We start from the raw sequence: 27,881 nt of genomic DNA, 5'->3' as shown, positions 1-27,881 counted from the left end.
CCTACCCAAATCCTCATTTGTCAAATAAAATCGCAAATTTGTTGGCCATTTATTACATCCCGGTTTGTGGGAGTTTGTGGTACGCAACTTACCTGGTTAGTTGCAACATGGGAACAGTGACTAAATTTAGCAAAGGTACCTCAGTGAGTTTTAAGAAGTTTGGGGCGACATGAGGTCGGGTAAAATGTTCTATACATTCAAGTTCCCCCATAATTTGTAATACTTTGGAATCGCTGAGATTAATGTGAATATAATCACTGCTCTGCCTGATGATAGCAGCATAAAATCATAGAATCCCTACAGTTCAACATGGTCATTCAGTCCAATAACTCTGCAGCGGGTTCTCCAGCAGAGCATCCTACCTAGGCAAGCTTTCATCCGATCCCTGCAACCACACATATTCACAGGCTAATCCCCCGAACCTACACATTTTTGGACACTAACAGGAAAGTTAGCATAGACAATTTACATTGGGCCTGAGAAGGATGCTCTGCCGGATAGCACACTTGATGAACCGAATGGTCTCCTTCTGCACTGTAGGGATTCTATGATTCTAATTTGCGCATCATTGGGCGCTAAGGGGCAATTTATCAAAGCCAATCCATCTATCCAGCACATCCTGGGATTGTGGAAGGAAACTGGAGCACTCGGAGGAAACTCACATGGATATGGATAGAGTGTGAAAACCACACACAGTCACCCAATGTTAGAATCGGACCCGCTTCCCTGTCGCCTGTGAGGGAGCAAAAATAATTGTATCTCTTAGTGATAACCACATTTTTTACTCTTCCCTCGTGTGAGTGTGATCACTATTTGTGAAGGAATATTTCAGACATCAGATCTGTTTTTTTTTTAAGTTAACTTGTCTAGTTGAAACAGATTAAATCCTCAATCAAATTAACATTCCGTGGAATATCTGCCTGTTCACAGATACTTTATTAATTGTGACATCAGAACTTTCACAACTAATTCTGAAATGAAATGTATCATTTTATTTTAATTAAATGCAACTGGTATAATGTATGTTCAAAAAGTTTCTATTCATTTTGAACCAAATGTTAAAATTCTTAAAATAAATCACTATTTTGAGTTGAAACTGATCAATAGGTGACGGTTTATCTGTTTTTTTCTGTCATGAACATTTCATTGTAAACAGTGAGGTATTTATGTAAATAAATACAAAAATAGTAATTCCAAATTAGATTGTTGACTGACAAAAACACAACAAATATTTCCCCACCAACACAGCACAGAAATAGAGACAACCATGCAAATCAATCAACGGATTCCAGTAATGGTTGTTTTTCAACATTATTTATTCATCAGTTATGTGAGGAAAAATATCATGATGATATCTATGTTCAGAATTAGGAAATAATCCCTCTGATCCCGAAATAAACTGACACAGAAAACACAGAACATCTCCTGTGTTTCATCTCTTTCTCTGTCTTTCTCCTATCTGGTTCTGTGTCTTTTCTCTCCACGATGGTTCATCGTCTTCACTCCACAGCATAAAGTCAATATCTGCCCAATGTGTTCTCTCAGCCACAGTTACAGGTTTCTAAGAGAATATAATTCAATAAATTGACATCCATTTCTGAGATTTACTCTAAAAGATCTCTTGAGAAATCAATGATCTTGAAATGCTTGATACATTTTCTTCTGTGTCTAACCTCGGCTACACCTGGTGATAAGGATTCAATGTGAAATCTTTCCCTATATTTAGCCGGTGTTGTCCCTGTCCTTGGAGTATTTGACTGGACAGTGTAGAGGAACATTTACTCTGGTTTTAACTCATTGTTCCTGGCTTATGAATGGTTGATATATCTTTATCAGGGAAGATTTAATCCGGATCTAATCTCTGCTGTACCTGGCCTGGGTGTGTTTTGTGGAACTGTGTAGACGGCTCTTTCCCCTATACCTAACACTGATTTAAACCTGCCTCCTGGATCTCTGAAGGAAGAGTGCAGGAGAGTTTTTACATAGAAGAGTGTCCATGTTCTTTCTGCCTTAATTTTGTTTGAACAGATTTGTAGACGGAGTTTCACTCTGTTTATAGACAGTATACTGTTGTGAGAATGTTTGAATTGGATAGTTTGGAGGGAGATTCACTTTGCATCTCACTCATGCTATTCCTACTTTGGGAGTTAATAATTTGCCGGTACAGAGGGGGCTTTGCATTCTGCAGCGAACCCCATGTTACTCCGATCCTGTAAGATTTTGATGGGACAGTCGGCCGTCTTTACAAATTTCATGGTGATCGAACCAGTCTCTTTATGTTACAGTAAATTTACCCTGTGTCAGCTTGTATTGTGAGCCATGCCTTTGTTTATTTTCCACTAGACCCTAACTCTTTTTATCTTGCACATAGAATGTTATGTTGTCTGTCTCTACACATAGTAAATTGGGTATATTATCTGTCTGTACTAAATTCGACGCTGTCCCTGCTTATATTATATGTCACCATGTTTCTGTTTGTATGAAACTCCACATTGTCTCTGTTTATATTAATTTAGATCTCACTCTGTTTGTATCAAAGTAGATGCAATCTTATTTCTGCAATTGTCCATATCCACGTTTATATTGTATTAGACATGGCCTCAGTTTTTACTGCACTGGTCAATGCCAGTAATGATTAAAGTGGCTGGGAGAACACAATTCTCTGCATCCTTCTGCAAGGGCAAACCGTGTGAGGTTTTGGACAGTGGAAAAGAAATCTGAAATCTACTTCTGCTGGCTGCAGTGAAAGTGGATATCAAGTCCTGTGTAGCATTCACTGTCAATGAAGAACAAAAAGACAAAGACAATTACAGCACAATAAAATACTGGTGATCCAATACTGCCCGTATCTGGGTCTTGCCTGATAGCAATCTTTTTTATCCCAACATATTATCTCTTCTTCTCACAAAACCGTGGAGTAAAACAAACATAATTCAAAGAGAGGCATAGTTAAGTGCAGGAACAAAATTGGCACAGTGAAATATATAAAGGGTGAGTATCAAATATCACATAACCAGAGAGAATGCCGTGTGCAATGTAAACTGAGCTCTGGTCTAGCAGAGTATTAACAGAGCCAGGCTGTATTTTAATATAAACAGGGGCCAGGTTCAAGAAAATAGTAATGAGTTAGGGCCGAGTGCCATGTGGGGATGGTCAAATGCCAAATTCCAATGACACCCATATCCCGTGAAAGAAACATTTTTAAAACTAACATTGTCAAGGAAAATAAAACTGAGGCAGTGGCTCGCACAGTCTAACTGATATAGGAACATCTTAGACATGAACTGAGACAGTGCCGAGTGATTAATGATACTGGACCGAATAAGGAGAATATAAAATAAATGTCCAGAAAGATAATAATTATTTTCACGAATTACCATCCATTTGCAATTTGATTATTTCATTCACCAGATCTCATTCATATATAATGAGGAGTGTATTTAAAATTACTCTATGATAGGAAGGCGACGTTGTCTAGGCCCCCATTTATTCCCCATTGCTAATTGCATTCGGTAAGCTGGTGGTGAGCCGCCTTATTCAATTGCTGCAGAACCTGCAGTGTAGGTACACCAACAGTGCTCTTAGGGAGGGTGCTCCTGGACTCCGACGCAGCGTAAGTAAAGGACTGGTCCAAGTCAGGTTTGTGAGTGTCTTGGAGAGGAATTTCCAGGCGGGGTTGTTCCAATTTCCCAGTTATCATCAATTCATATAGATAAACAATTAGTTCACCAATTATGTTCATCAGTTTGACAAAAGCAAAATACTGCAGATTCTGGAAACTGAAACAAAAATAATGAATGCTGGAAAATCTCAACGGGTCTGATAGCATGTGTGGAGAGAGAATAGAGCCAAAGTTTCGAGTCAGTATGAGTTTTTTTTATTTGAAGGAAATTGAAGAGAGTGATGACATTGAGAAATGATGTGGGTGGATAGGGATTAGGATTTTTTTTAGGACATAGTTTGTGATTGGGATGTTGATTAGTTTAGGATGAAGAAGTTTGTTATGATATTTGGGATCACTCTGTGAATTGGTACAGCTTGTGTGGGGCTCGAAATAGTATCTATTATTTCTGTTTTTCCCAGCTCACAGGAAATTTATGTAGCTTTCCTGACACGTTTTGGAAACAATGATGATCTCTCCAAAGCAGCAGGAATACTCTGCCGAAGGGTCATCCAGATGTGAAACAAAGGCTCTATTCTGTCTCCACAGATGTTACTGAGATTCTCCAGTATTTTCTGTTTATTTCCGGCATTTCATTCTATTCAATATATAACTGTACTTTGCTTCGTATAATTTATTGATATTAAACTTTATTGACAACAGATTGGCTTTTTGACACCAAAGAATGAAATCTGTCCCACAATTCAGTGGGGAATGGAATTAATTCAGACCGAGGAGAATGAACAGCTACCCAGCAGCCTCTGCGCTTCATTGAAAAGTCATCACCTCATCATCACACAGAAAGTCCTGGTACATAGCTGGAGTGTGTGATGGTTTTCAAAGTGATGATATAAATGGAACAACCTGTACTTCATGTGAAGTTACTGAATCTTTAAATTCCGATTCATTATTAAGCTGTTTTGGGAAATAATGTGACACTTGTAGTTTTCCAGCGAGTTTCACAAATATTTCTGTTGCTACCTTATTTACTTTTCACCCTGTTGCCTTCACTAATTTGGGTGAGGGTTTGTTGATTGATTTGTTGTATATGAAAGAGCCAGTGTTTTATATAGTACAATCATTGCTCCTCAATCAAATCATGCTCTCTCTTTCTGTCCTGGATATGAAGATTCAGCATCAGCAGAGAAATGAACCGTCCGAACTGCAGGAAAATCTCCCCCTACTCTTCAAGAGGATCAGCTTGCTAACTCCCGAGAAACTCGGAATGTATTTCACCCAGACACTCTGGAAGGATTGAAGGTATTAGATGGACACACATTGAATAAAGGAGTTGTTTCAATTTATGAAGTAGTCAAACACAAATATGGAAATGTAGAACAGCATCATTCAGGACCATTTATCAATGAATCCACCAATCCATTCACTAATTCCTCAATCAAAATATTCAGGCATCCAACAGTCATTCATCCATCAGTTATTCAAATGTCATTCATTCCTGTGTCAACACAGTCATACATTTATTGTTTGTGTAGATGGTGACATCAATTATTTTATTTGATCCAGCGATCCAGAGGCCCAGGGCAATGATGTGAGGACAGGGATTTAAGTCGGGCCGTTCCCGCAGGTAGATTTTGAATTCTATTGGTAAATCTGGAGTGGATACTAATTGCGATCATTGGAACCGCTCTGATTCCCCAATGGAGGAAATCTGCCATCGGCTACATTGTCTCACAAGGATATAACTGCAGACTGAAAGCAAAATAGCTGACTCTTTAATATCTACAGAAGTGTCCTAGAAAACCAGTCAATTTAAGGGAATTTGGGACAGGCAAAGAGTGTTGGTCTTCCCAAACAAACATCCCATGGAAAGATAAAAGGAAATAAAATATAAATGTGCCTGCTCAAATACAACAGCATGTATCGTCTCTCTGAGCCATTTTTCAGTCAGCCTGTGATTATTTCTGTCCGTCCTTCACAATATTCTGATGTGTTGGAAAAATCATCATTGTTGTTAATAGAGTGCCAGAGAAGGTGGAAAATAATCCTTCCTTTAGAGATGGGAAAACATCATCTGGATTTATAACTTCTAAAAATTCAAGTGCCTCCAGTACTGTTGCTGGGTAGATTTTTTTTTATAAATAGACCTTACTGACAACATGCAGGGTTTTAAGTTGGCTTGTAGCCAAGCGGTCAGTGCTGATGAAACTGATCTTTGATCTACTGCACAAACAGCCCCAGATGTTTCCTGTCAATAACTTTGAGCATTTGACAGCAGCCTGGATTGCTGCCAAATACTGTGTGGGACAGATTAACGTGAAGCTGAATGGACAGCATGGGATTCAGACATTTAAACAGTAAATGTTTCATCCCCACAAGAAAGACACATTTTAAATCGTAATCATTCTCATCAAATATTTTCATTCAGTGTCCTGTTCATTATCTGAGTAAATAGTGTCGCAAAACAATAAAGTGACCGGATGCTTTTTTTCATTTGTATAGTTTCCGAGTAAATTTCATTCCAATAATTAAAGTCTGTTTATGAATCACTTCATGAAATGAGAGAGAGAGATGTTGATGGGCCCAGTTCCCCAGTGAAGTGAAATCGGTGCAATGGCATGAAATAATATTCAAACAACATCATAAAACTGACATGAACACCGGGGATTCCTGGAATATTCTGAAAGTTCTGTATCACATTGAAACAGCAGCGTCTCTTGTACCTGATTTGCCCCGTGTACTATTGTACAGTATAATCTGATTTCTCTTATTGAAGAGTTCCTCTCATAGCTGCCAATGAGTGGAGAAATGATCAGTTCATAACCTGATTCAATGGAAGATAAAACATTTATTCTTGTGATACTGTGCAATGTGCGGTAAAGTCCTGATATCCTGTATTTCCAATACCAGTGAATGTTAGTCAGCCGGTGGCCAATAGAGTGAGCTGTAATGATCCGGATGCTGAAGGAGAACTTTAATGATCTCAGTGTCCGTTCCGATTCATTGACTTCTCCGTCAAAAATCAATTTAATTTTATGTTTCTCTGTCAACTCACTATTTAATTATCAGGAGGTTGGGATTTTCATTATTTTCAAAGGCCTGTCTTCGAGATTGAGACAGTTTGAAAATATAAGGAGAAACATTGTATTGTGTGAGAGTTTCTTCTCATCTCCAAACCCAAATTGTTCAGTGATAGCCATCCACACTGTTAACAGAGTCACTTTGTATATTCTACACGTTTAGTTACAGAAATCGATGGTATTTCTTCTGATAAATTGTGCTTTATTATTGTAATGTGGCAGAGACACGGAATTGTTGCAAAATTGTCTAATGTTCCAAAATGTTAGTTCATCATTTTTAGATTTCTTTTCTTGTTGGGGGTGTGGTAATAAAATCACCATATTTACAATGGAATGAGTTATTTTAAAAGTAAAGAGATGATGAACTGTAATATCGTCATCAGAAATAATGCGGACAATACAATAAACATTTTAGCCAAACAAATATCCCGATGCAGATAAAATGTCCATTTTAATATTAATCTATTGTAAATCTCCGAGTCCATTCTGTTGGAGGTGTGGAAGGTGGGACGTGGATCCAGGCGCCGCCTCCAGCAGGGAATCAACAGGCGGCGCCTGGAAAGCCGCCCCCTTCTGCCGGGTATTTAAATACCGCTCACTGGGACCGGAATCCAACAGTCCGGGAGCTGGTTTGTTCACTGAGTTCCTGACACAACCATTTCCCCCAAATCACCAGAAAGATGAGGTCGGCCATTTCTCTCAGTTTGTTGCTGACTTTCTTATCTGGTGAGTATTTTTTTTATTATTGTTCAAGTCTCTCACTGTTACTGTCTCAGTGTTAGTCTCTCTCTGGAATGTTCCAGACTCAGCAATCATTTCACTAAGATTAATCCCTGGTGTTTTTGATCTATTTTTACAGGTGTCCAGTCGGATGTTGTGTTGACCCAGCCAGAGGCAGAGACCGGGCGTCCCGGAGGCTCCCTGAAACTGACCTGTAAAGCCAGCGGGTTCGATCTTAGCAGCTCCGGCATGGGTTGGATCCGGCAGGTTCCCGGACAGGGCCTGGAGTGGCTGGCTAGCTACTCTGATTATTATGGCAGTTACTACGCGCCATCAGTTCAGGGTCGATTTACTGTGTCCGCAGACACTTCAAACAACATCTTGTCTTTGGACATGACGAGCCTGAAGATTGAAGACACGGCCATCTATTACTGTGCAACAGACCACAGCGAGAGGATCCAGGGCTGCACCCGGGCAAGAACAGCCCGAGAGAGGATTCCGCTACTTCCATCATAACCTGAAGGTCAGTATCTGTTTTAAATGCAATATGATCGACCGTGGTCAGAACCAAACTATAATCATGTTTAAAATAAAAGTAACACAGAAAGCATTTAACAGTAAAACTTCCCAAACTCACCCATATAACTGGTGAGCTTTTCACTGACTTTATTTTCATTGTAGTTTCAGCAAGTACCACACACGATATATTACTCTTTTTAATATTTCTGATAGATTGTGTTAGATAAACAGTTGCCTACATTTTACATTAGAGCAAAACTAATGGTCCATTTGAAGTGAATATTGAACAGCAGTACCGAACAGACTGAGTGCAGTTTTTGTATGGGTGTGTGTCACTGTGATACTATAGCAGTGGGTCACAGTGCTGAGAAAAGCGCCATCCTCATACAAAAACCTCACAAAAGGACGTTGCTTAAATTTGTGACCAATGCCATTGCCGAATGCCAAAGTAAATGAGGGTTCAACAAAATAATGCTTAGGAACAGCATTGTTTTTTTCTAAGATGTAAAATGCCTCAATTTTATTGTTATTGATTTACACGCTGAATGTGCATAGAGAGTGTAAAAGTTTCTAACCCCCTTTATCAACATCATGACCAGTAAAAATTGAAATATCTCACTGAGTCACCCTTAACGAGCTGGAAACAGGCTTTTGAAATAGCAGTGAAATTTACTGTCTGTATTTTACAGCCAACTGTCCGCCTCAGTATTTGTCATGCTGTGTCTCACTGTGATTACTGGATGGCACGGCAGTTACTGTCAATACAAAAACCCCTCAGCACTGATTGACTGAAACTGGATCAGTGTCACTTTTAAATCCCAACTGTAATCACAGTACAGTATTATTTATGTCCAGCACTGACCACATGACAAGAATAAACATGGAAAATCTTGATAATTACTCAATTATCGATGTGTGTTTTCAACAACATGTTCACGTGTAACTCTGTGAAATATAAAACATTAGGGTCGTTTATGAATGTCAAATGATATCCAGAAATACAATTATAATCTAATGAACATTAATTGATTTTGCTTTTCCTTGGGTTTGTGAATATTTAAAATAATGCTGATTTTGTCTCTATTTTGTGCAGGGACAGTTATTGTATGACACAGCCTACAGAATGTGACACTGTGACTACTTCGCTTACTGGGGACAAGGGACCATGGTGACGGTGACGACAGGTAAGAACCATCCACTTACTGAGTAACTGGTTTACATGTGTCTTTGTTTTATGTTTTTATCTGTACTAATAATCCATTTGGTAACATAAATGTGAGTTTGGTGGATTCTCGATTGAGAATTGTTACAATGTTTCCTGTGATTCTGCTGCAAAGGGGTTTTAGAATTCCGCTCTTTCTGGACAATAGATGCTGCTGAGGGATTCAATCCCAAATTGTTGGGATTTTGTGTTTATTTGTTGAGGTTATTGTGTGGTTGGGTTACTTTAAAATCCGAATGTCTGTTATACAATTCAGCGTTTCTGCAGCGTTTAATCTCGGTGACATCTAGTGCCTGCGGGTTGTACCATCTACTCCACAAGTGTTTGAAATTTAAATCAAAAATTTTAAAAAATCTAAGATTTCTATATTTATTCAGTGAAAATGTTTCACTCACTCACAATGCTGGTGCTGCTGTGCAATATTTTCTGCTTATTCTAAACATTAATTAGTTTGGTGATGGACGAATTGGCTGGAATTTATATTAACATTTCTGTAAATGTTATATTTGATTCTGTTGAAAGTGTTTGTAGAATTGTGCTGCTTCCGCATGAAGCGGGGTTCAGTCTCTCAGTGATGCTTTTTTTTCTGGTGAGGAGATTATGTATCTGGGTGACTCTAAATACGTAAAATTTGTGAATTAATTTGGTGTCTCTGCGTTGTTTGAACTCAGTGACACTGAGCTGTTACACGTTTTGTGATTGAATATGAACATTCTGCGAGTTCGCAACTGTTTGACGCATAACTGCAGGGAGAAATAAAGCAGGCTTTATTGTGTTTGTATGTTTAAAATCTTTAGTGATAACGGCTTACGCCAGTCGTTCAGAACATAGTTTGTCACTGCATTCAGAATTTGGGGTACCTGCAATGTTTAATCTCGGAGGCATTTGATGGCTGGAACTTTTACCATCCAAATGTTTAAATATGTTTGAAATATGACCCAATATGAATAAGATGTGATAAAGTTTCAACACTAATTTGTTGGTCATATTCCACCTCCTCGCAATGCGATTGCTAGTATTCCAGATTTCTGTTGAGTTTAATTATTGGTTAAGAGCTGGTTTGCTGGATTCGATATTGAGTTTTTTTTTGCAATGTTACATTTGATTCTGTTGAATGGATAATTGAGCTGTTTTTCTGTGAAACGGATTCATTCCCTCATTGATGTGTTTTGTTGTGTTTCTGCTGAGGAGATTCTGTGGTGCAGTCACTGTGAATGTTTAAAATTTGCGCTGTGATTTGGCTTTGTGTCATTATTTCTGTGTTGTTTGAATAGTGCTTTAACGGTGCCGTTGAGAGTTTAGATGTTTTCTGGTTGAACGCAAACAATCTTTGAGTTTGAAAATCCTTGTAGGGAGAAAACAAGCAGGTTTGGGGCAAAAAAACTAAAAGATAGCACAGCATTTTTATAAATTTTAACTGACGCTCACAAATTCAAATAAGTCATGACTTACAACGCTCATTCGGACACTTAGTCTTTGCTGCAATCACAAACTTCTCATGAACAAGTTTAATAGTAAAATTAATATAAGTCAAAGAATTATTAATCAGTAATATAACTCCATATTCACCACAGATTATTTTATATTAATAATTTAGCAATAATTCCTTTTAATAGTTTTGCTGTGTTTATCACACAAATAACATGACCAGAACATTTTCCAGACTGGAAATATTTTGTGGCAATTCCAGAAGCTATTTCAATGATAACCTGCTGTTTTCACAGCAGCGCTCAGTTGAACAAGATACTTTGCATTAATCGGTATATCCCAGATTAAGTTCGCATTTACTGGAATCCGAGTTTTGCAGAATAATTTCCTTTTTGGAAATTTTTGTATCCGATTATTATCTTTTTTCTATGCAATTGGAACCATATATTCGTTCTAAGTATTTTTTTAAAATTAGATACCGAGATAATTAATCACTTATCTCATCTCAAAATTTGTGAAATTGTTTGGTGTTCCTCAATTGTTTTTACATTGTTTCAGCTCAGTGAAACTGAGCAGTTCTGGCAAAATGAAAATAAAATTGCGGTTGAACATTCTTGTAGGGATAAAGCAGAAAAGTTTCGGAAAATAAAATAAATATATGTTGGGGCATTTTATTCATGCTAACTAATGGTTACATAATAATATAAAACATGAATTACAATTCACTGTATCTCTGTTTGGGACATTACACTGCCCTGAATCTGTTACATTCGAAGTTCTCATTTTCAGAAAAAATAATTGCCCAGTTTTTGGGATTTGAGACAGCCAGGGAGAGATAGTAAAAAGGCAAAGGGAGTTTTAAAATGAACATCAGGTTAATTTAAAATGTTTATTGATTTTTTTTCACTGTTGTAATTTGACCTTTGATCAATTAGAATCAAACAGTTTATAAAAATTTGACAGACTGAACACAGTTTTCTGACAGATGGAATTCGCTGACACTCAGACAAAATTGTTCAATTGATTGTTTTTGAATTGTAGTAAAGTGTCAACAGAAACTGGCTACAGATTGACAATTAAATGCTTGAAATTCAAAAGATTACTTTATATAAAAGTAGTATAATATTATACATATTATAAAAATAATATTAGCTCTGCACTTAATAACATCATGTCTCCCATTAATGTTAAACACGGAATAGAATTATAGGAAGAATAAATGACAGAATGGAAGAATTTATACTAACTGAAGCTTATGTTTAAGTCTTATTAAATATTATAATGAAGAAAAGGTCGAGACTTATATTCTGCATCGTGTTTTTAGCGTTACAGAGGATTTGAATCAATTGTCGTCTCTGTGTTTGCACTGTTTAATTCAGATCTTCTTTAATTAAACAATGTGTTCAGTAATGAAGTTGTTATATGGGTGGTCTAAATTATTAAATCTCGGAAGTAGTATTATTGGTTTCAAACGGCCAGGCCGTTACAGTCCATACAAACTCAGAAATCTGCATTTTTAACACGATTGTTGGTTATAATGAGACATTTGTCGTAAAAGTGAAAAAGTAAAATATTACAATGTGATTAGATTTAAGTAAATGAATGACAGATGTTTGAATGTTTCCATTCAGTAATTTGAAATTATAGTTTAACATTGAGATTTAATTGTAACCTAATTATTTAACAATGTTGGGGGCAGAAGCACGTTTTGAATGATTGAAAACTCATTTTATTACAGAGTTCAAATCAGCTGGCAGGAGAACTAACTGACAATTAACAATAACTTAAAATGTAATATTGACGCTGATTAATTCAAAACAAAAGACCTTGAATATTGCACTAGCGTGCAAAATATTATCAGTTTTAGAGAATTTTTAATTGAATCAAAATGAATTCAAAAACAAAACATTTCTTTACTCAGCTGTGCTCGGCTCGATAAAGTGCTTTGCCTTGATTATTTTGTTGATTATATTTAATTAAGAAATTAGATCGAATCAGGTAACGATTTTCAATGTAAATGTTTCCCGGTTTGTTTAATTCTTACTGTGTCACTGTATCTCTGTTGGGGGAAATTGAACTGTTACTGTGTCACTGCGTCTCTGTTGGGGGAAATTCAACTGTTACTGTGTCACTGTATCTCTGTTAGGGACATTGAACAGTTACTGTGTCACTGTATCTCTGTTAGGGACGTTGAACTGTTACTGTGTCACTGTATCTCTGTTAGGGACATTGAACTGTTACTGTGTCACTGTATCTCTGTTCGGGACATTGAACTGTTACTGTGTCACTGTGTCTCTGTTAGGGACATTGAACTGTCCTGAATCTGTTATTTTTGCTCATTTTCAGCGAAGTTACATTTTTACAGTTTTCGAGAAGTGAGACAGGCAAAGAGAAATAACTGAAAGTCGAGAGGATTTCTGAAATGAATATCAGTTTAATTTAAAATAGGTTATTGATTTTCTGTTGTAAGTTGACTATTGATCAATGAGAATCCAACAGTTTGAAATTGACAGATTGAACAGGTCTTTCTGCTGGGAACTCGGCTGTTGAACTGTTTGTGTCTGTTCTGTTTCTGGGCGTGTGGTCACTGTGTTGGGACCAGGAATCTCCCTGACTGGTTATAAATCTTCTGGTTCCTTCTCCTGTCCTGCAGGAAGTGAAATTTGATTTATTTCTTCAATGTACTTGTATCTGTGAGAAATGTGACTGTTTGACTCGGCGGCTCATAAATTAAATCCCTAAAGCATATTGTGTCCATCAGAGAAGCAGAAACATCAGACTGTAGAGGGAGAATTGGATGATTTTTAAGCAGTGATGTACCGGCCTTGGGAACGTTCGATGAACAAATACAAAGTGAGATTTACTATATTGTGCTCCGTACTACAGGAGCCCCTGAACTGTTTAGTTTGACAGTTGAAGGGTCAAATTCACTTGCATATTATTTTTAATCTTCTAAAGGCATTTTCGAGACATTTGCTCGGCCAGAATTTTTAATCTAATTGTTCCTTCATAAAGTATTGATATGAAGCATCCTTGAGCAACTGCAGTCCATATGCTGCAGGCATCCGCCCTGCCGTTAGACAGGAAGTTCCAGGGTTTTGACCCAGCGATTATGAATGAATTAAGACATTGTTTCAGGTCAGGATGGTGTGTGTTTTGGAGGGAAGCTTACAGGTTATAGTGTTTCAGATGTGGCTGCTGCCCTTGTCCTGTTAGGATGTAAAGGCAGCGGGTTTGGACAGTGTGTTCTATGCAGCCTTGGTGAGTTGCTGCAGTGCATGTTGTATATAATACACACAGTGCTGGCACTGCTTGTTAGTGATGGAGAGAGTGAATAGGGTGAATGAGGAGGTGGGTAATCTTGTGGGTGGCTTTGCCCTGGATTGTGTCAGATTCCGTGAGGTTTTTACAAGTTTCTCTCATTGAGGAAAGAGGAAATTATTTAATTGTGACTGACTTGTGAAAGATTTAAATGCTTTTCCAACCCTTGCCCCAGGGTCCGTATTGTGCTCGCTTGTCACTCCCACTTACTGTGTGAGTGGGTGAGTATGTGTGGAGTGAGGGTGCTTTTCCAGACTGAATCAGCCAGATAGAGACTTACACACATCACACACTCTCACACACATAAATACACACATACAGACCCTCATATTCTGTCACACATACATACACACACTTACTTTCTCTCTCATACGATACCTCACACACATTCTCTTTCTCTCACGGTCTACATACTCTGTCTCAAATACAAATACAGACATACTCTCACTCTCTCAATCAGTCTCTCACATCTCAAACACAAAAACACACACACACCTCCACACACATTCTGTCTTACACGCAGACACACACACACACACACACACACATACACACATATGCATAGCCTCACGCACTCGCACACGCACTCTCCCAAACTCTGTCACACACGCTCAAGCTGTCTCACATTTATTCACACACACTTTCTCACAATTCCTCTTGCACACGCATCCGTCTCTCTCTCTCACACACACACATATATTTCTATACCTTTTGCGCACACTATCTCACACCTGTACATTCTTGCTCTCTCACGCTAGCTCTCTCACAAACACTCTCTCACAAACATAGACCGATGCACACACTCTAACTTATGCACAGACGCAGTCTCTCATATAGGCACAGTCTCGCGCAAACATTCTCTGACACACACACACACACACACACACACACACACACACACACACACACACACACACACTTGCTTCAATCACCCACACACATTGCACACATCTTTCTCACTCACACACAATCCCATGCACACTTCCACACACTCGTGAACAGTTTATTTTGCTTTCCAATAGGCACACTGTCCCCTCTTGCAAACGCAGCTCACTGTCTCACACATGTGCAAACACAGTCTATCACACACAGGTACCTTCACACACACATTCACCCCTCTCTCTATCAAACACACACCAAACACCCTCTCACACACTTTCCATCTCACATACGTCAGAGAGACTGTCATTTACATCACAGAATAGAATCACGGGATCCTACAGCACAGAAGGAGGCCATTCAGCCCATCGAGTCTGCATCAACAGGAATCCCACCAAAGCCCTATCCCCATAACCACATGTGTTTACTCTAACTAGTCCTCCTGAAACTAAGGGGCAATTTAGCACGGCCAGTCCCCTGAACCCAGACTTCTTTGGACTGTGGGAGGAAACAGGAGCATCCGAAGGAAACCCAAGCAGACACGGGGTGAACTTACTAACTCCATACACAATGACCCATATCGGGAATTGAACTGTGAGGCAGCAGCGCTAATCACTGTGCCACCTCTGCCACCCCCTCCCCCGCCCCCTCCCCCTCCCCCCCCACTAACATTTGAATGAGGGTGGGATCGAGGAGCCCGAGTAAAACACAAGTGAATCAGTTACAGAGGGAAATTCTTCTCTGTTTGGAGTCATATTTAGCACAAAGCAAGATGGTGATGATTGTTGGAGGTCAAACATCTAAGTTGAGAAATCACTGCAGGAGTTCGGCAGGGGACTGTTCTGGGACCAACAATCTTCTATTGCTTCATCAATGACACATTCCATCCAACATGAGGTCAGAAGTAGGGATTTCCATGTGTTAGAACAAAGAACAAAGAACAAAGAACAACCCAGCACGGGAAACAGGCCCTTCGGCCCAACGAGCCCGTGCCGCCGCATCACCCTACACCTATTTTACCCTGCATGTCTACGAATGGGACCCTACTCAGTCAGATTCAGGGAAGAAATAGTGTCAATTTGGTGGAAACTGATTAGCCTAAGAGCACATCTTTGGGGTGTGGGAGGAAACCGGAGCGCCCGGAGGAAACCCACGCAACCACAGGGAGAATGCGCAAACTCCCACAGACACAGGCCCAAATCCATGTATCTACACAGCTAGCAGTGCTAGTCACTGAGCTGTTGTGGCGCCCGTCTATCGGTCCAGGATCAAGCACACACACCGACATGAAGTACTAGGCCACTCCTGGACTTCCAAGAGCAGCCCACGCACGACCCGCCGTGTGCATGCCCCTCGCTTGACACGAGGTGGACCTCCACCTGTGGAATAAAGACAAAAAATATAAATCATACAGCCTGCCCTTCCGGTGTCTCCCGAGGTTTAACCCTATTTAATAGCCCCTACCATATCCCTCCATTCTCGTTTCACTCATGTGCCTATCTAACTGCATCTTAAACGAGTCCAACGTTCCTGCCTCCACCACCCTACTCGGTAGCGCATTCCAGACCCCCACAACTCTCTGCGTAAAGAACTTTCCTCTTACCTCCAAATTATACCTCCCCCCCCTCACCCTTAAGTGATGACCTCTCGTGTTCGTACCCAGTCTAGGGAGCAGTCTCTCACTATTAACTCTATCTATTCCCTTCAGTATCTTATATACCTCTATCATGTCCCCTCTCAATCTCCGTCTTTCCAAGGAGAATAGCCCCAGTCTCTTCAATCTCTCCTCGTAACCCAGTCCCCCCATGCCAGGCAACATCCTGGTAAACCTCCTCTGCACCCTTTCCAGAGACTCCACGTCCTTCCGGTAATAAGGCGACCAGAACTGGACGCAGTACTCCAAATGCGGTCGAACCAACGTTCTGTATAACTGAAGCATTAGACGGCAGCTTTTATACTCTAAGCCCCTTCCTATAAAGGCTAACATCCCATAAGCCTTCCTAACAACGTTCTCCACTTGTGACGCAACCTTCATGGATTTGTGAACCTGCACTCCCAGGTCCCTCTGTACGTCTATACTCCTAATCGGCCTACCTTTTATCACATAGCTCCTCTCTGCATTATTCCGTCCAAAATGCATCACCTCGCATTTGTCAGGATTAAATGCCATCTGCCACCTATCTGCCCACTGCACCAACCTATCTATATCCTGTTGTATCACCTGACAATCCAGTTCCGTACCCGCCAACCCTGCCATCTTGGTGTCATCAGCAAACTTGCTGATCACACCACCTACGCCCTCTTCTAAGTCATTTATGTAGACTACAAAGAGGAGAGGTCCCAGTACCGAGCCCTGCGGCACACCACTGGTCACTGGCCAGTGACACACCGGACACAAAGACACAATCAATAAGAAGGGATCTGGCTGAGACTAAGTCCGCCTGGCTTCCCAATACTGGTGTAAACTTGGTGTTTGATTCCTGTGTGACCCTAGTTTTGCTGGAAGCTTCCCTTCCAGCTCCCTCAGTCTGTCTATTTGTTCACTGATCCGTGTTTCTGAAAGAAAGGCCCCGACATTAAAGCAGCTGCCCGGTGATCTACACTGATTCCTGACTTTACACAGCCCTGTTACTGAAAGCTGATCAATGGAGAGAATCGGGAAAAGATCGATGGAGAGGGAGAGGAGGAGGTGGCTCACTGACTCTCTCACCCTCACCCACACTCACTCACTCACCCTCTATCTCTCATCCTCACTCAAACAACTTCACTCACTCACCCTCACTTACCCACCTTCCCTCACTGACACACTCTCACTCACTCACCCTCACTCACTCACCCTCAATCTCTCATCCTCACTCAAAGAACTTCACTCACTCACCCTCACTTACCCACCTTCCCTCACTGACACACTCTCACTCATTCACCCTCACTCACTCACCCTCAATCTCTCATCCTCACTCAAACAACTTCACTCACTCACCTTATCTTACCTTCCTTCTCTCGCTGACACATTTTCATACTCACTCTCCCTCATTCACTCACCCTCACTCACTCAACCACAATCACTCACCCTCACTCACGCATTCTCATTCACGTTTACTCACTCGTCCTCACTCACTCACCCTTGCTCACTCATTCACCCTCACACACACTCACCCTCACACACACTCACCCTCACACACATTCACCCTCACACACTCAGTCTCACACACCCTCACCCTCACACGCACTCACCCTCACGCACTCGCCCTCACGCACTCGCCCTCACGCACTCGCCCTCAGAAACTCACTGATCCTGATTCACCCTGAGTCAGTCACCCTCACACACACACACTCACTCACAATCACTCACTCATATTCGCTCACTCACTCTCATCCATCCTCACTCACTCACCCACAAACACGCATTCAACCTCACTCGTTCACCCTCAATCACACATCCTAACTCTCTCATTCTCACACCCTCACTGACTCACTCACATTCACTGACTTTCTCACCCTCAGTCACGCACCCACATTCACTCACTCACGTGCACTCACCCTCACGCGCCTTCATTAACTGACTGTCACTCAGCCACCCACACTCATACACCATCACTCACTCAACCTCACTCACTAAACCTCACTCACTGACTTAGACCCTCAGTCAGTCACCAACATTCATACACCTTCATTCACTCATCCCACTAATCCACACTCACTCACCTAGTCTCACTCACCCTCACTCACTCATCCCACGAATCCACCCTCACTCACTCAGTCTCACTCACCCTCACTCACTCACCCCATTCACTATCACTCACTCACTCACTTCACTTACAAACCCTCACTCATCCACACTCACTCACTCTCACTCACACTCACTCACCTACCCACCCCCACAGACTCAAGCTCAATGACCCTCTCTCTGTCTCGCTCTGAATTACGCCCGGTCACCCATTCAAACTCACTCAAACTCACGCACATACATTCACTCACACACCCTCACATACTCATCATCACTCAACTTCACTACCCTAATTCACAAATCCTCAATCACTCATCCTCACTCAAACACCTTCACTCACTCACCCTCACTCTCCCACCCATCCACATTCATTCTCCCTCACACACTCTCACACACCACCTTGACTCACTCACTCTCATAAGAACATAAGAAGTAGGAGCAGGAGTAGGCCATCTAGCCCTTCGAGCATGCCCCGCCATTCAATAAGATCATGGCTGATCTGTCGCTGCTCAGTTCCACTTTCCCGCCCTCTCCCCATAACCCTTAATCCCCTCTCTTATCAAAAACCCATCAACCCGCGTCTTAAAAATATTTAGCGAGGCAGCCTCCACCACTTCAACGGGCAGAGAATTCCAGAGATTCACCACCCTTTGAGTGAAGAAGTTCCTCCTCAACTCCGTTCTAAACCACCCCCCTTTTATCTTGAGGCTGTGCCCCCTAGTCCTACTGTCTTTTTTGAGCGGGAAGAGTCTTTCCACCTCTATCCTATCCATCCCATTCATCATCTTATACGTCTCAATGAGATCTCCCCTCATTCTTCTAAACTCTAACGAGTACAAGCCCAGTTTATTCAGCCTCTCCTCATAGCTCAACCCCCTCAACTCCGGTAGCAGCCTAGTAAACCTCCTCTGCACTCCCTCCAAGGCCAAAATATCTTTGCGCAGGTGCGGCGCCCAAAACTGCACACAGTACTCCAGCTGCGGCCTCACCAATGCCCTATACAGCTGCAGCAAGACCCCCCTACTTTTATATTCAATCCCCTTCGCTATGAAGGCCAGCATCCCATTCGCCTTCCTGACCACCTGCTGCACCTGCAGGCTGGGTTTTTGCGACTCATGCACAAGGACCCCGAGGTCCCTCTGCACCGTCGCCTGCTGTAGTTTTTCGCCCCGTAAGTAATAGTCCTTCCTACCATTCTTCCGACCAAAGTGGACCACCTCGCACTTGCCAACATTAAATTCCATTTGCCATTTCCTGGCCCACTCGCCCAGCCTATCTAGATCCTTCTGTAGACTCTCCACACCCTCCGCACAATTTGCCGTTCCCCCAATCTTGGTGTCAGCAGCAAATTTCGACACCCTACACTCGGTTCCCTCCTCCAGATCATCTATATAAATGGTAAAAAGCTGAGGCCCCAGCACCGACCCCTGGGGCACTCCACTAGTCACCATCCGCCAATCCGAATAGCACCCGTTGACCCCCACTCTCTGCCTCCTATTTGACAACCAATCCTCTATCCACGCTAACACCCTACCCCCAACTCCATGTCCCTCGACCTTCTGCAATAACCTCTTGTGAGGTACTTTGTCAAACGCCTTCTAAAAATCTAGAAAGACCACATCCACCGGCTCTCCTCTATCCACCGCCCTAGACACATCCTCATAGAACTCCAGTAAATTTGTCAGACACGACTTCCCTTTAATGAAACCGTGCTGCGTCTGCTCTATCAAGCAATTCCCTTCAAGATGCCTCGCAATTTCCTCCTTAATGACAGATTCTAACATTTTACCTACCACAGACGTTAAACTAAACGGCCTCTAATTCCCCGCCTTTTGCCTGGCACCCTTCTTAAACAACGGCGTAACATTAGCCGTTTTCCAATCATCCGACACTTCCCCAGAATCCAGCGACGTCTGGAAAATAACCACCAAGGCATCCACTATCACCTCCGCCATTTCTTTCAGAACCCTCGGATGCATTCCATCCGGTCCTGGGGACTTGTCCACAATCAGCCCCCTCCAGTCTGTCGAGCACCGCCTCTTTAGTAACAGTAATGTCATTGAGACCCTCCAGTCCTACCACCTTTCCATCGCTAACACCCGGCAAATTATTCACGTCCTCCTCCGTGAAGACAGAAACAAAAAAGTTATTCAATACCTTAGCCATATCCCCATCCCCTACCACTAGGTCCCCTTTCTCATCCTCTAAAGGACCAAAGTTCACCCTAGCCAGCCTCTTCCTTTTTATATTTTTATAAAAACTCTTGCTATCCTTTTTTATATTAAGCGCTAGCCCAGCTTCATAGTTTCTCCTACCCTCCTTTATCAACTTCTTTGTCAATCTTTGTTGACATTTAAACCTCTCCCAATCCTGTTCTCGCCCACTACTCTTAGCTACTCTAAATTCCTCCGCTTTTAGTTTAAGACTTTCCTTCACCTCCTTCGTTATCCACGGCTTATTACCTCTCCTCCTACTATCCTTTTAGTTACATTCACTCCCTCACCCTCATTCACTCAATCTCACTCACTTTCACTCACCCACCTCCGCTAACCTTCACACATCCTCACTCACCCTCCCTTATTCTTTCAATCTTGCTTACCTACACTCATCCAGCCACCTTCACTCACATTCAGCCACCTTAACTCACCTACCCTCATTTATTCACGCTCTCTCACCCTCACCCACACTTACTCACCCTCAATCACTCATCCTCACTCAAAGAACTTCACTCACTCACCCTCACTTACCCACACATCACTCATCCACTCTGACTCATCTAATCACTCACCCTCACACACTCACATTCTCTCACTCACACTCACTGAATCTGTGTGGGGAGGGTCTGCAACGAGAGAGAAGAAAGATCTCAAGTGGCAGTTTGGTGTTCAAAGGTGGGAGCTGCCCTGGGAGTGCAGAGAGCTGGAGGGAATCGCTGGGGGCTCGGGGAGAGGGACAATGACAAAGAGTCAGGGGAGAACAGGAGGCGGGGGAAAAGGCAGAGAGCCGGGGTGGGGGGTGGGCAGAGAGCCGGGGGAAACAGCAGAGAGGCGGGGAACAGGACACACAGCCGGGGACCAGGGTGGAAAGCCACGGGAAAGGGCGGAGAGAGAGGGGAAAGGACAGGGAGCAGGGGAAAGGGCAGACAGACCCGTGAAAGGGGAGAGAGCTGAAAGAAAGGGCAGAGAGATGGGGGAAAGGGCAGAAAGACCAGGGAAAAGGGAGAGAACCAGGAAAAAGGGCAGGGAGGCACGGAAAAGGGCAGGGGGCAGGAGAAAGGCCAGAGAGCCGAGGGAAAGAGCAGAGAGCCCAGGGGAAAGGGCAGGAGAGTCAGGGGGAAAGGTCAGAGAGCTGGGGGAAAGGAGAAAGAGGGGAGGGAGCAGGGACAGAGGGCAGACAGCTGAGGGAAAGCGTAGGGAGCTGAGGGAAAGAACAGAGAGCCGGGAGAGAGGGCACAGAGCTGGAGGGAAGTGTACAGAACCAGGTGGAAATACAGAGAGCTGGATAAAAGGGGAAAAGAGCCACCGTGAAAGGCAGAGAGCCAGGGGAAAGGGCAAAGAGCTGGGGGAAATGGGCAGAGAGCGGGTGATGGATGGGCGGAGTGAGGGGGTTCAGAATAGAGCTAGCAGCACAATCAGCTCATCTGTAATCTCAGTGAATGATGGAGGAGACTTCAGGAACCGAATGGGAAACTCCTGCTATTAACGTATGATCCTTCAATTGGTCACTGTTGGATTTATTTGAATTTATAATCACATTTAGAGTTCCCTGGTCATTCAGTAAGTATTCATTCCGGAGGTATTTTTGAAACAAAGTCACTAATCTCCGTTTTGTGGAGTGAGAGGCAGTGAGTTGGAGAGAGGAAGGGGCACCAATCAGTTTGAAACCAGGCAATTTCCAAAACTAGTGTGGAGATGCCGGAGTGAGGTTGGTGTGGGCACAGTAAGGATTCTCACAACACCAGGTTAAAGTCCAACAGGTTTATTTGCAATCACAAGCTGTTGGAGCTCCCTCATCAGGTGAGTGGATAGTCTGAATGGAGGGAGAACTTCTTCATCATAAAGTGTTGTTGTTTGAGAAATAAACAGCGGTTTGTCACACACTGCTGTTGTTTGAGAAATAAATAGTTGCTGCAATAATGGAGAAAATTTTTCCTGTTCTCTGTTTATGCAATGAATGACATGTCATTGTGAGACTAACAGAATGTGTTTTTTTTCTTCCTAATTTGATAGAAGTGGAGACAGGGATATGAGTTTCTACAGAGATGACAATTCCCAAATGATAGAAGTAACATCATCTTAAAGGCGAATGAAAGATTTAATCGGGAAATATTAGGGATAAGTTCATAATTCTAATCAATGTTCGAGATAGAAACATAGAAAATAGAAGCTGGAGTTGGCCAATCGGCCCTTGGAGCCTACTCCGCCATTCACTTTGGTCAGAGCTCATCACTATCCTGATCACACCTACTACCCATATCCCTTCATCCATTTAACACCAAGAGCTATATCTAATATAGAAACCTATTTGTAACAATATGTTTGTTGACTTAATAAACGCAAGAGTCTAACTTGTTCAATTGGCTATTCTTTCCCAGCGACACCATCTGCGCCCAATCTCTACGGCCTGGTCTCCCCCTGTCAGCAACAGAACTCCGACGGCTCCATCACCTTCGGATGTTTGGCGATGGATTACTCTCCAGATGTTTCCAAACTGACCTGGAAGAAAAATGGGCAAACGGTCCCCAGTGGGTTTAAGACTTACCCATCAGTGAGAAACACGAAGGGAACCTACACCCTGAGCAGCCAGTTAACCATCAGCGACTCAGCGGGAGAATGTCCCAGAATTGACTGTGAGGTTCGACACATCAACACAGTCAAGAGCGTTGAAATGCAATGTAAGTGTTGTGGAGCTTGTGTAAAACAGAAACACTGTGGTTAACATGTGGGGCCTTGGTTATAACTCATTTAAACAGGTGTGCATAATCCTGCCCTCTGGATTAGTCCAGTTAGTGCCTATTAACTGCAAATGAGTTAGAACATTGAACATAGAACATTCCAGCACAGTACAGGCCCTTCGGCCCTCGATGTTGCGCCGACCAGTGGAACAAATCTAATGACCCTCTAACATAAACTATTCCAATGTTATCCATATGCCTATCCACTGACCATTTGAACGCCCTGAAAGTTGGCGCGTCCACAACTGCTGCAGGCAGGGCATTCCACGCCTTTACAACCCGCTGTTGACAAAAGTTTAATTGATCCACATCTTCTGCAGGAAATGACTGATCTGTTTTTTTATTCTGAAGGCCCTCCGATTGTGATCCATCCAACTGTTATCATCACCGTGAGTTCCAGTAAAGACATCTCAAACAGGAAATTCGCAATCATCGTCTGTTCAATCATCGATTTCCAGCCAGGGTCAATGGAAGTGAGTTGGCTGAAGAATGGGAAACCCACGCATTCAGGAATTGTCACCTCTACCCCCTGTGAAGTGAACGGGAACTTCTCGGCCAGCAGTCGGCTGACAGTCTCCGCTGGGGAATGGTTCAGCAAAGCGGTCTATACCTGCCAGGTCACTCACCAAGGGCACACTCAGCGTCTGGACATCAGCGCATCCCAGGGTAAGAGACTCAAACAGAGGACAACATATATCATTCTGTTAATCAGAATTAGGGATCTATTAAAGTTGGTACAAAGCATAGAATAACTTGTAAGTTATTGTCATGTAGTTTGCTGCATTAGGACAATATCTCATTCAGAATTTCATCAGAAAAACAATTTTTTGTTATCCCGTCCTGAGATGTGCATTTATTTCCCAAACCTGAGGGCACTTAAGTGTCACTCACGTTGCTGTGAATCTGGAGTCACATGCATGCCAGGCCAGATAAAGACAGCAGGTTGATTTTGCTAAGGAGCATTTGTGAACTAGGAGGGGTTTTACAGCAATAGCTTCATGAGAACCATTTCAACTTTTAATTATAGATTTTTACACAATTCAAATTTCACAATTGCAATGGTGGGATTCGAATCTGTGTCCCCAGAGTCTTAGCCCGAGGTTATAAGTCCATTGACAACACCATATGCCACTGCCTCCCCTTAAAAGAGTGCCCCCTTTCGGTTTGAAGTAATATAGTGAGTGGGGTGGCCTTGATGTCAGCTTGTTCCTGAGACAGCTGGTAAAATTTGGAGAGACAGTAGGTGTGAGACTGTTTCACAGGTCACAGCACAGGGGTAAAATATTAGGAAGTGCATCCACCCTATTTATAAACCAACGGTCAGTACTTTTTCCCTGAGTTCAGGATGGTGTGTTTGTTTGGGAATTCGCCATTCCTGATTCATGGAAATGTTATCGCTGCTCCAATATTTAATACGGGGAATAATTCCATAGAGCAAGCTGGTTTCCCATTCGCCATGGAAGGTGAAAGGCGATAGTTAGAGATTGATATATTGAAGGCGACTTTGTCTCCTTCAGGCTGAAGACTGCTGTCCTGCTTCTGAAGGGGAACTAGGGTTCATTTCCATTCCTCATTCACAGATCCTCCCCAGTGCCTTGATACCACAGTGAAGATCCAGCCACCACCAATAGAACAGGTCTTACTGGAGGCGACCGCGACCTTAACCTGCATCATTTCTAATCCTCCTGATGGCGTTAACGTGTCCTGGATCCGAGACAGGAAGTATTTGAAATCAGAGATTGCCAAAAAGCCCGGAGCGGATCGTGACAGCGTGATCAGCAAATTAAGCATCTCCACACAAGCCTGGCTGAGTGCGGCTGTGTTTGAGTGCGTGGTGAGCCATCAGGATCTGCCGACTCCTCTAAGAACATCTATCCACAAGGAAACAGGTGAGCTGAGAGATTGAAACAATAAATGTAGGGTCAACGACAGGGTTCTGAGCAATGTGGAGGAACAGGGAGATCTTGGGGTTCATATCCACAGATCTCTGAAGGTTGCCACTCAAGTGGATAGAGCCGTGAAGAAGGCTTAAACAGTGTTAGTGTTTATTAACAGGGGGTTTGAGGTTAAGAGCCGTGGGGTTATGCTGCAACTGTGCAGGGCCTTGGTGAGACCACATTTGGAATATTGTGTTCAGTTCTGGTCACCTCACTATAAGAAGGATGTGGAAGCATTGGAGAGAGTGACACACTGCCTGCTGCGACAGTGGAGTGCAGAGGAGATTTACCAGGATGCTGACTGGTTTGGAGGGTAGGTCTTATGAGGAAAGGTTGAGGGAGCTGGGGCTTTTCTCTTTGGAGCAGAGGAGGATGACAGACGACTAAATAGAGGTTTATAAGATGGTGAGGGGGATTGATAGAGTGGATGTTCAGGGACTATTTCCTTGGGTGGATGTTGCTGTTACAAAGGGGTATAACTATAAGGTTCATGGTGGGAGATATGGAGGGATGTCCGAGGTAGATTCTTCACTCAGAGAGTGGTTGGGGTGTGGAATGCACTGCCTGCTGTGATCGTGGAGTCGGACACTTTCGGAACTTTCAAGCGGTTATTGGATAGGCACATGGAGCACACCAGAATGATAGGGAGTGGGATAGACTGATCTTGGGTTCGGACATAGCTCGGCACAGCATTGAGGGCTGAAGGGCCTGTACTGTGCTGTAATGTTCTATGTTTCTATGTAAATGCATCACTGTGTCTATCTCCAGTGAAAGTGTCCTCGTCAATATTTAGTATTCAGTGCATTATTGTTCTCCCCTGAACTAAACGACTCTGGGCCGATTGATATGTTTATGGGGAGTTTGATGTGTTGATGAGTGAAAAGTGAACTGAAGGCGATGTTATTGGGTTTAGATCGAAGAAGAAGGGAGGAGCCTGATGTGGAGCATCAAAAACCAGAAAACCAAAAAGCAAAAGTAGATCAGTTGGGCCGAATAGCCTGATTCTGTGCTGTAAACTTTCTGAATCTTTCCACTCCGCCCCCCCTGAGTTATTTGAGAAAACAATTGTGTTCACCTCTCCTCCAAGCTGCAAATCAAAACTGGGAACAGTTAAAATCAGAAGCGAAGCACATTTTCCTGATATCTAACCAGTGGTTTCATTGTCTCCAGAATTCTCCAGTTTATTGACATTTATTGTACATTTTCTGCAGATCCAAATCCACGGGAACCGGTCGTCTCTGTCCTCCTGCCCTCGGCGGAAGACGTCTCCGCTCAGAGTTTCGTCTCCCTCAGCTGCTTAGTGAGAGGTTTCTCCCCCCGAGAGATCTTCGTCAAGTGGACCATCAACGACAAGCCGGTGAATCCCGGCAACTACAGGAACACCGAGGTGGTGTCGGAGAACGGCGATAGCTCCTTCTTCATGTACAGCCTGTTATCCATTGCAGCAGAGGAATGGTCCAGCGGCGCTTCTTACTCCTGTGTGGTGGGACATGAAGCCATCCCCTTGAAGATCATCAACAGAACAGTTGACAAATCCAGCGGTAAACCCAGTTTTGTGAACATTTCCCTTGCACTGATGGACACGGTTAATTCATGTCAATGAGAGTCACTCACTTCCATTAAAAACTACAATAAAAAGAATAAAAACATTTTCCTCTAACGATCAATGAAATGCCCAATTGTTTAATTGGTTGTTTTTCAGTTTTACTTCCATATCTTTGATTTTGAGTCAGATATTTTCATGTCTCGGACCCAACATTGTTGAACCAGTGCTCCCAGCGGAGATAGACACTGGGTCAGGGATAGAATAGAGCACATTCATTACAGGATTCTGCAAAATATCTTCACTGACTTTCCTCCCGCTGAGGGGGAAAAAAATCCGACATTTTTAACATGTCTGACACACAAACACAACATTCAGATCTCTGTGTCCCTGCTTCTCTCATTGACCACCTCTTTAAGCTGCTGCACCGCACCCACTGGGATCTGAAATGAGGCTCACACAAAAAAACATGGAGAAATATTCCCCCCATCGGATTGAGGGAGAGTGAAATTGTTAACATCCTGGATTCCCACTAACCCAGCAGAGAGAGGGGAGGAGCAGTAGCTAATCCATGTGCCAAAACTTCCTCAATGAAAAGAGAAGGAATGTCATTATTTAATCCACTCACCTCCACCTCCTCAGTGGTTAGAACCATCAGGGACATTGCATCACTGGGTAGAGAGAGGGAAACTCTGAGCTCACTCTCCTCCCTCCCCCGTGTTTGGAAGGGAACAGTCCTCTACTATAAGGACCCAGTTGCTAACAGTACAAATTAGTTTCCGGTTTACTTGCGACAGATTTTGAAGTATCATTATCTTAATCATTGAAATATATATATACTAATGCAACATAATTTTAAAATGTCTCAACACTCTTGTTCCTGTTAACCATGTGCTGGCATTGATTTCCCAGAATACAAATTTAAACAAGTC

The 27,881-nt window shown here is 42.6% G+C and overlaps 1 pseudogene; it reads left to right on the top strand.

Moving 5' to 3' along the window:
• Window positions 1-169: 169 nt before the first annotated feature.
• On the top strand, window positions 170-23,453 carry LOC145362341 (Ig heavy chain Mem5-like; annotated as a pseudogene).
• Window positions 23,454-27,881: the final 4,428 nt, after the last annotated feature.

Source organism: Carcharhinus amblyrhynchos, unplaced genomic scaffold (genome assembly GCF_965287045.1).
Source record: "Carcharhinus amblyrhynchos unplaced genomic scaffold, sCarAmb.v2.hapA scaffold_38, whole genome shotgun sequence".
Classification (NCBI taxonomy): Eukaryota; Metazoa; Chordata; class Chondrichthyes; order Carcharhiniformes; family Carcharhinidae; genus Carcharhinus; species Carcharhinus amblyrhynchos.
The sequence above is the reverse complement of the archived record's forward strand: the minus strand, read 5'-3'. Positions and strand labels throughout refer to the sequence as shown.